Consider the following 7951-nt stretch of genomic DNA (forward strand, 5'->3'; position numbering starts at 1 on the left):
CTACATAACATGGTGGTACTTGAGGATCAAATAAACTTGAATTTGAATCCAAGTTCCACCACTTACTAGTCATAGGATCTTGGACAAGGTATTGAATATTGAACCTTTCTGAGACTCAGTTCTCTCATCTTTAAAGTGGGAATGACCTTACATGTAGTTTAATGCAGCAGACCCCAACTCTTTGGGTACCAGGGACCAGTGCTCCTATGAGAATCTGAAGTGAAGCTGAGGAGGTGATGCTAGCACTGAGGAGTGGCTGCAAATACAGATGAAGCTTCGCTCTCTGACCTGCTGCTTGCCCTCCCATTGTGCAGCCCAGTTCCTAACAGGCCACGGACTGGTACTGATCTGTGGCCCAGGGGTTGGAGACCCCTGGTTTAATGGAGTAAATGAAATAGTGTAAGATGACTATATAGTGCTTAGCACAGTTCGTGGCAAATAGTAAGTACTCAGAAAATAATAGTTGTTAATTCTAGACTTTCTGAACCTTCTCCATAGCATGCATTTGCCACCTTTCCATCACACCTCTGAGGATCAAGAATGTTCAAACCATTACATTGATACAGTATAAGAATCTCTTAGCCACAACTCATGTTAATCTAAGTAGATGGAATTTTATTATACACACACAGAAGGTCTGAATTTTACAATAAAGAAAAAATCTCAGAACAGCGTACTCTTTTGCAGGGGGTATATAACAGTGACATAGTCACTTAGTACCAGATTTGGTTAAAATTCAAAAACTTTAAATTAAATTGACATGAAAATGTTGTTATAAGATTGCATCCGGGAAAATTCAATCAAATTAGTTTTCAATTTTCTGTGTTTTCAGGGACAGGAAACTAAATAAATAAAATTCATAGATCACACAAACAAAAGAAATCTAGTTTAAAACAACAACTTTGCCCTCTTCTAAAGCCTTTTGTCTGGGTAGTTTGCAAATGATACTGATTTCAGTTTCATCATCAGCTGAAATTGAAATAACTCCAGGAGAGGCAAGGAATGAAGAGCAAAAAAGATATTAAACAAGGTACAAGGCCAAGTATTGGAGAACGGGCAATGCTAAAGAGAGGGTGCTCAGTGGTGAGCCCCTAATTATAAGGAAGTCCCCCTCATTTCAGACAGCTCTGCAAGAAGAGGGCAGTCCCAAACGGCCTATGCTAAAGCAGCCTGGAAACCCACAGTGGAGCTCCCAGCCTTGCTCAGAACTCCTGACTTCAGGAAAAGTAAACATCAATAGGCTGAGTAAATGATGCTGACTCTTCCTCACTCACTGACTCCTCCATATGTATGTTTTACAAAAAAAAAAACATGTCATAAACTGGCAGTCATGGGCTGAATCCATCTGATAGATGTGGTTTGTTTGGCTTACAGAGTTTAAAAGAAAAATAATTTTTAAGTTTGTCAACACTAAAAATGGAAAGATTCCACATACGAACTAGATCTCTGGCTCCTCTTAAAAATTTCAGAGATTTGACAATGCCTGGCCAGCATGCCCAGAGGAGACGAATAAAGGAATTCTCTCTTAAGTGGGGTGTAAGCTCTTAAATTCACCACAGTCCCCATCACTCCCAGTTCTGCTCATGACACTCATTTATATTAGCTGCCCAGAACTGGCAGAAGATATCTGAGTGCCCAGAGCCTACTAGAAGGCCATCAAGATGTGACAGTCAAAAAATGTAAGCAGTGAGCAATATGCCTATTAACCAAAACTGACATCACAACAGCAGAGAACCAAATTATTTAGTGTAAAAACTCTAGACTGGCTGTTAAAATATATGGGTTTTCCTCCTAGGTCCACTACTGTATGAAATTAGGCAAGTTACTATCTTTCCTAAATTTCGGTGTCCTCAATAAAAAGTGGAGAGGATCATGTCAGTGTCATAACGTATGTTATAGAACATAAGTTCTGTTATTTTAAAGTCTATGTAAAGAAGAATGAGGTAAATATAGGATATGATATTGAATTTCTCTTAGGAATAGTTGACACAAGAATGGAAAAATTATACTATAGATGTTTTTGATGGTCTCACAACATCAACCTGCTGATGATTTCACATTATTTTCCACATTTGCCGATTCAAAATGCACACATTGAAGTGATGTAGCCACAGTTTAAAATTCTTTGCTAGAGAAAGAAAAATTCAGAAAGAATATATGTTCATTTCTCATTCTACCTAGATTAATTATAGTTTGGATCATATTAGATTCTGGTTTTCTAAAGGCTAATGGGAATCGGAGAAGCTTACTGAGGTTTTCAATAAGGTGCTGATCAGTCACTGCATGGCCTAGAATGTTATTAAGCAGTGTCTGCATCCGATTGTACCCATAAAATTTCTGGGCCCAAATGAATTTCAAATGAAGCTTTCTAAAGGGACCAGAGCCTATTAAACCTCTTCTTCCTGAACCCACAGGCAGGACTGGGGAGATGACACTGACTAAGCTCCTCATATTGGGCTCCTTTAATAAACCAAATAATTTCAAACCCTGAGAGACAGAGAACATTAGCAGAGGCAAGAGGACAGCCAGATTAGGAACCTAAGGCTCTGAAGCAAGTAAAATTTTTCACAACTTTCCCTCATCAGGCCAACAATCACAGAGGGAGTTGTTTCCATAAAGGATGCATTAACCAAGTCAATCTTGGTGCCTGCTCCACAAACAGCCACCATTGTAGGGTTAACCCTTAAGAAGCCATAATATCATATAATGCTATATAGCCTGTGACCTAGGATGTAGTCTGCTCATACCCCTCTCCAAAAGAAAAAAAAAAAAATGGAAAAAGAGATTTTTCTTCTTTGAGAATACTGACAAGGAAATACCAAGATAAAGGGTATTATTTTATCTCACTCCTATAACTTAACATATCCTGTGAAAAAAGTGGTTAATGAACATGTCTGTGCCTGCTAGCTAGACTATAGGGCTCAGTGCCTGGTATACAGTGAGTGCCTCTTATATGCTTCTAAGTTGAACTAAACGTCGTCATTTTCTATTATGTCTTAGCAACACAAAGAATCTAGAAACCTCAAGTTTCTTTATCTACCTAGGACGGTCTCTATTTTGACCTTGAAGTGCATTACGGTAATATAACCACTGGAACTGGGCAAAATAAAAAATCCATTTGAAATCCATAATACTTAGGTCAAACTGTGCATAGTGGAATCTCCTAGACTCTGTAAAGGCATATTGATAATGTAGTCGTGGTACACCATCACTGATCATATTCAGCCCTCAAAATTCAGTCTCTGAGTGGAAGGAGTTAGTATCTCCTGCTCCCCTCCCTGTCCTGCGCTTCCAATTCTTCACCTCTAGGGGGCAACCTAATCAGCATTCCCAAGGGGTTGGAGGGGAAATAGCACATTGGATAGCTCAACAGAGGGAGCATTTGGCATCTGCCCCCGGTACTCCCTGACTGGACAAATAACTTAAATCCCTGCATCTTGGTTTTCTCATCTGTAAAATGGGATAACAGTTCTTTATAAGATTCTTGTGAGATTAAATAAAGTAATATATGCAAAGGACTTGGCAGAGTTCCTGGCACACAGTAAGTGTGTAACGGATGTAACCACCATTGATTATAGAAAGAAGGGTAAATGTGCAATTGACCCATAGTGAGCTTGAAGAAGATGATGGTGTGATAATGTGCAAAGTCGGCTTCCAGGCTCCAGTGGTGTTACCCATCAGCTCTGCCAGTCTAGGTCAGTGCTTCTCAAGATATTTTATTGAAATAACACCTAACTATAAAGAGAAATGAGTGCATGTCCTGGGACCCGATGAAAGCTTCAAAATTCATTTTGTTTTGTGTTAAAAATTCATGTCTCTTTAATTTGCTCTTAAGCAAATCTCCTTGCTTTAATGTAAAAATAATATTGCCTCCTCCTAAATCTCTGAGAAAATTAAATCTCTAAGGAGATGTGCCATGATTACGTTGTGACTTTGCCTACCCCTTGGCACCTTTCCCAGACACTAAAGGATAAATGTGCCTCAATTTGCTACCCCTGTGGAGTTGTCTTTCCATCAGCACAAATGATACTGTGGGTCCAACTTGCGGTATTACAACATCTCATTATTAATATATAAATCTCTGAGTCCCAGAGATACTAAAGGACTTTCTCCAAAACACAGTGTGAGAGGGGATGGACTGAGCCAAGGACCAGCCCTTTGGGCTCAGCCACCTTCCTCACAAACATTAGAGAATAATGCACTGGGGTACAAAGATAGAACAGCCAGAGTTCTAAAATGGTTTTAAAGGAATTACAAGTGTTGCAGGCATCCTAAGGAAAAGAATCTGTCAATGTCATAACATAGAAGAGAAAGGCCTACCATTTCCCAAATAGAGGTAAATAAATAGGGTAATTCTTCCATTGCTCAGTTTGGGGATGAAAGATAAAGAGCTTGCATCTGAAGACTTCATAATTAGCCAAATTCATGTTCAACTAAAACGCAGTATTTACAGATTGGTCATCTGCACTGACTGTGCATTATTGTTTCTTACCCCAAAAAGGATGCAGATTCTGACTGTTTCATAGCCCCTAGATAGAAGTAGCTATTGTATAAATACTGCCATTATAAAATAACACTGGAAATTCAAAAAGCACTAGTATTAAAGGATAACTACTTTTTACTCTTTAAATAAATATTAGAGTAATTCTTAAATGAAACTTCAAATAATATCGTGATAGGCAAACCTAAAAATAATTTATTTCCAAGTATCCTGTCTCAGTAGTGGTAACCAGATACTGACCTCTAGGGGTTGCTCAAGGCTTTCTCACTATTCAATTTCATCTTTTTTTTTTTTTTTTTTTTGTCTTCACTGACCCAACCCATGGGCTTCTCCACTTAGTAAAGATGCTCAACCCTGTCTCTCCCCACAGGCATACAAGACAGAAAAAAAATGTGGGAGAAAAAGAGGCTCTGGCCAAACCATAGGGTTAATCTCTAGTCCAACAGCCTTATACAGGGCACCAGATGGCTATTCTTCTCTTTGGGGATAAAACACAATTATTATTAAACCCAGTGCTCGCCCAGTGGGTTTCCTTGGGAAGCCCCTCAGACCAGCAGCAGCATCATGGACTCTTCATATCCCAGCCATCGCTTCTCCTCTGACATGACTGTTGATGAAGACTTTCAACTCCAGTATTTGTGGTTGTAAACACACACACAGACAGACATACATATTTACACTAGCATTTCCAAAGTATATTTCAAAAGAATATTAGTTTTATGCTAAATTAACAAATGTTATGTAAATAAGGGGTTCCCTGTCAAAAAAAGTTTAGGAAACACTGGGTTAAATTAAGTTCTAAAGGGTTCTTTATTGAAGGAATTCTCATACTTCAGTGCATATGACTCCAAAACGAGGGACAAGAAAGAAGTGTTTGACCGCAGAACCTTTTCCAGGGCTTCCTCTCGGGACTACTGTTAGAACGTTTTCTCAGAAATACTGCTGAAGTTGCTGAGAAAAGCAGCTCAGAGCTTTTCTTAAAACAATTCATCCGAGTATATTTCAAACAAAAAGGGGGCATTTGGTATGAATTATCTGGATATTTGCTTCAATCAGCCATTCTAATTGGTGTGTATATGAAAGTTTCTGAGTCTCTGGTGATCAGCTCCCTGCCATTACCTAACATTTTCTATGCCAGACAACCTCATTAGGCCACCAGTATATGGAAATCTGGATTTATACTCCAAAAAAGCAAATGACTATAACAAAACTCTCATAAACAAAATTCACAAAATTCCCATAAAACCCTTTAAATCAGAGATTCTCCCAACACATATAAAAATGACTCCACTTACAAAATAAAACAAGTTTACTTACTTGCAATTTTTCACGAAAATTCTTAGCTTATAGTAGGACATAATTGCATAGGGCATTGCACAGTGACAATTGCTTTGAACTACACAGATGTGATGTTTATAAAACACATATGACTTTTGTTTTCATTATGACACCAAATATTTGTTCTACTATTCTGCCCCGCTGTTTTGCTATAACATCGATCCAAGCACAATCTGTATTTTAAAGAAAAAAAAAACTGCAAGTCATGACATTATGTTGCCTGGGTAAGGAATTTTGAGACCATGTTTTTACTACCAGTCACCATTTTCAGGAGATGAGGTGGCTGGTGTGACAAGTATAGTGGCGCAGAGAGATCATGGACAGCAGGATCACAGACAGGCCTTTTTCAAATCATGGTTCTCAGGTGATGCCTTAGATTCTCTCCTCAGGTGAGAATCACTGCTTCACAGTGTTAACATAATAGAAGTGAGATCTATCCCAATGAAATATTAGAGCACAAAAATTACTAAGAATCAGAAGTATGAGATTGTGGTTTCCCAGGTAAGCTTATATAACCCCAGAAAATACGTTTTAAAATAGAATTTCTGATTATATTTTTATCTCAAAATTAGAAATCAGACTTTCTTAATATTTAGTATACAGAATGACAATAGTACATGCATATAATTGGAAAAAATAATATGCACACACATTTTACAGAGACACATTTTCTAAATAAATTGCTTATGGGAGGCACAATTTAAAAGTTGGGAGACCATTGACATAGAGAAAATTACACCTCAGGAAGCATATGTCAGGTTAATTAGAAGATAACTTAGACAGCTGTGAGCCTGCAGTCCAATAATAGTCTCCCATTGTCAATTAAATGCCAAGATGAAACGACACTTATTTCTATACTATTATAGGGACAGAACTTTACATTCTGCTAAAACTGTCACTTCAGTAGCAAACAACAAACATTGGGACTTGCATAGATAGCAGCTAAGGAAGAAAGAAAGAAAACTAAAAATGAGCTTTAAAAATACTAGGATCAAAATATGAGTTCTCTGGTCAAAAATATCACCAACACGTGAATTTTTGGTAGTATTTTTCAATCAGAACAAATATTAATCAAGAGTAGTCTAAACGTATTCACTTTTTACATTTGAAAGGTAACATAAATATGTTCTTTTTGAGAATGAAGCTTGTGAAGCTGTCTAACTGGATTTCTTAGCAATCATGAAATGCATAGAAATAGTCTGGCTAAAAAGTGAGATTCTTCTAAGACTATAGGGTCAGTTTCCATGCAGTCTTCTAAGTTTACTCAAACAGGAGGCAAGATATCTTGAGAAATGTTTTTCCATAAGATAAGTTGTAAGAGTGACAGTCAAAAGAGAAGTTCACCCTTCCAAGATTATATATGAATGAGTTAATATAAATATATTTCAATAATTATGTGCTTTTCAGATAGAAACATACTCATGTTCCTATAAAAGGCCAATACAATAACTGCATATAAAATATTTTTTGTCTCTATGTTAAAACATGCTTATCAACTGATAACATTCATAGTACTTTTGAGGATAACTTGAAGGCTTAGAGATTTGTCAAGATGTTCACAGTCTGTGTCATACCCTAGATCTAGGAAAATCAGTGATTAAGTCCTTATGAAAGCAATTATGCATTATTTTTTAACATAGAATTCCATCCTCTTCCACTCCAAAATTGTTAGTTATTATAGTAAATTGACCAGAACCATTTAATCATATCATCCAAAGAGGGTCTGCTTTTTCCTCATGTTCACCTAAAAGCCCCTGCCATAAGCTTAAATTCAGGAACTGAATCTTCTAGAAGAAACACTGAAAAGACCCTCAGTAAAGGAGTGTACCAGGAGGTACCATGGACTATTGACACTACAGGGACGTAATTGATAGGTACCACTGACATCCGCACAAAAAGTCAATTGTGAGTGAGTGATAACTTCTGGGGCTTTTCAGTCCCCAAACTGAAAACCATGACCATGTGGGTAGATGGCTTCCAGCTCTCCAGATGCAGAAACCACTGACTGTCATGCACTGCTTTGCATGGTTTTCTTCCTCATCGTCTTGGCTATTTTCTTGCCTCTCTGCTAGTTCAGGTTGTAACTTCTTAGTACTCAGCTCCATTTTTAAT

This window comes from Pteropus vampyrus, unplaced genomic scaffold (assembly GCF_000151845.1).
Source record: "Pteropus vampyrus isolate Shadow unplaced genomic scaffold, Pvam_2.0 Scaffold310, whole genome shotgun sequence".
Taxonomy (NCBI): domain Eukaryota; kingdom Metazoa; phylum Chordata; class Mammalia; order Chiroptera; family Pteropodidae; genus Pteropus; species Pteropus vampyrus.